At 41.2% G+C, this 2,510-nt stretch overlaps 1 non-coding gene across 1 annotated transcript; it reads right to left on the bottom strand.

The window, feature by feature from the left end:
* Nucleotides 1-910: 910 nt before the first annotated feature.
* On the bottom strand, nucleotides 911-982 carry TRNAE-UUC (transfer RNA glutamic acid (anticodon UUC)). The gene has a single exon. It is a non-coding gene; the product is annotated as a tRNA-Glu (tRNA).
* Between the last annotated feature and the right edge of the window lie 1,528 nt (nucleotides 983-2,510).

The following is a 2,510-nucleotide window of genomic DNA, read 5'->3' as shown; positions in this document are numbered from 1 at the left end:
AAAATCTTTTCTTAATAAAATGAAAATAGATTTTTTCATGAACATTTCCATTTAATCAAAAGTTATTTTTCATCTATAACTATTGATGAAAAGGTTTCCAGCCAGCTTTCTTTATTAGTAACAACTTTAAAAGGAAAATGATTTTTGAAAGATGTTTTTCAAAGCTGCCAGTTTTCCTTTATTGGTGAAAGCCAGTTGACTATAACCAAATTTACAGACTTACAGAAACACTTTTTTATTAATGCCATGTATACATAGGGTCATTTCTTGGGCAGAAAAATATCCACTTTTCCATATTAGAGACTCCTGGGAACGAGGAGCTGCTGCCTGAGGGAGGCTCTTCAACTAAGAGAGAACTGAACAGATCAGCAGGATCTCCAAGGTCTCTCTAAGTAAAGGTTCTGGGAGGAATAAGTTTGAAATAAGCCTGGAAAGGGCAAAATTGAGTCAAGCTGTAGGAAAACCCAAGGGAGGAGTCTGAGAATAGACTTTAAGGTCAGAAGGGACCATTATGATCATCTAGTCTGACCTCCTGCACAATGCAGGCCACAGAATCTCACCCACCCACTCCTGTGTCTGAGCCACTGAAGTTCTCAAATCATGGTTTAAAGACTTCAAGCTGCAGAGAATCCTCCAACAAGTGACCCGTGCCCCATGCTGCAGAAGAAGGCGAAAAACCTCCAGGGCCTCTGCCAATCTGCCCTGGAGGAAAATTCTTTCCCGACCCCAAATATGGTGATCAGTTAGATACTGAGCATGTGGGCAAGACTCACCAGCCAGCACCCAGGAAAGAATTCTCTGTAGTAACTCAGATCTCACCCCATCTAACATCCCATCACAGACCAAAAACATTGTTTTGTTTACACTGAAAGCGAAGAATAACAGAAGTCTTTGTGGTTTAAAGTCACTTTTCCCTAACTGGGAATTGAACCGAGGCCGTGGCAGTGAAAGTGCCAAATCCTAACCACTAGACCACCAGGGAGCTGATTAGTAGGAAGCCTTGGACTCAGAGGAATCAATGCTGCCAGCTCTGGCAAGTTTACAGAGAGTTTATTTATTTTAAGGCCACAGCTCCTGGACTCATGTGATTACATGAGACTATCAACTTTCTTACAAAAAATAGAGCAAGTATCTAGCCCTCCTGGGTGCAAAGAAAGGCTTGAAAATGTGAAGTGTAAAGGCACAAAAGCCGAGCAGCATATAAAAATAACCACAATTCTATTATTTTTTTAAATTCTTGTGATTTTTAAGCCAATTCCATGATTTTTAGGGCCTTGGCTCATGATTTTTGAGCATATGGGGTTGGCAATACTAGGGAAATGAAGCTGGCATTGAAGAGTGAAAAGCAAGGAAAGGAAACTGCCTGTGAGAGGAGTGGAAGTGTGGGCTTGAGGCCTGGTGTGTGTACATGCTTGGTTCAGGGCCCCCAGGCTGGGTCTGCCAGGGAAGATGGGAGGAGGTCTTTTTTCACTCCCCTACATTAAGGGAGATGCGATGAATCCTGGGAAGAGGATTTTGGACTAGACTTTTTTTTTTTTTTTTTTAATCCCAAAAGGGAAGGACTCTTTTTTCTTTCTGAAAGTTTGGTTGGAGGATTAAATCAACAACTGCTTAAGAGGAAGGGCATGGTAAAACTGCTCTAACAACCAGAGAGAAAGTGAGGAAAAGTGATGATGGAAAGGTAAGTCAAACACCCACAGTCCTTCTCAGGCATTGGTGTGCCTTAGTGTGGTGATATTTAACTGACAGTCAAATATAGACATGTACTGATTGTGTATCTATTCCATTTTCTGAAAACAGGAGATTACACAGAGAAGTGATAGTCCACATTCAGGAAAGAAAGCATATGTCTTTACAAATATTTGCATAAGAGGCTGCAAATGACAATTAAAAACTCCACAGCCATCCCAAACAGGGCTAGGCCAACTTGACTAGAGAGACTGGGAAATGTTTCTGAAAAAAGTATTAATCTGCCAATTCCACAGTTGCTGAAATGTACAAGTTCTTCATTTTCTTTTACAACCCATTCAGTCTCACCCAACTAATGCTTTGAAAGGACCAAATAAATAAATAAATAAATAAATAAATAAAAGGTTGATCACATCACCTTTCCTCTGCCCTCTTTGTGCAATGTCTTATAATGCACATAGCACAGACACTGGCCTTGGCACTGTAAGATTCAGGTTCCCAATCCCATCATACGCTCACACACTTAGCAAACTCCTCAGAAAGAATACCACACACATACAATTTAAGAACCATTTTAAAGCTTTTTACAACTCTTTGGTCCTGAGGGTACATCTACATTTGAGCAGGGCAGTTTGATTCCCAGCTCGTGTAGATATACCAGTGTTATCTCTATTCGAATTAGCGCACTGAGGTAGCATGGTCAGTGTCTCAGATTTGCTCCCCAAGTATGTACCCAAGGTTCCAGGCAGGTGTGTACTCAGGTAGCTAGCCTGAGCTGCCACCATGAAGAACTAGCGTGTGTACAAATACGCAATCTGCGT

Source organism: Chelonoidis abingdonii, chromosome 3 (genome assembly GCF_003597395.2).
Source record: "Chelonoidis abingdonii isolate Lonesome George chromosome 3, CheloAbing_2.0, whole genome shotgun sequence".
NCBI lineage: Eukaryota > Metazoa > Chordata > Testudines > Testudinidae > Chelonoidis > Chelonoidis abingdonii.
Note: the sequence above shows the minus strand (reverse complement) of the source record. Positions and strands in the feature narration are given on the sequence as shown.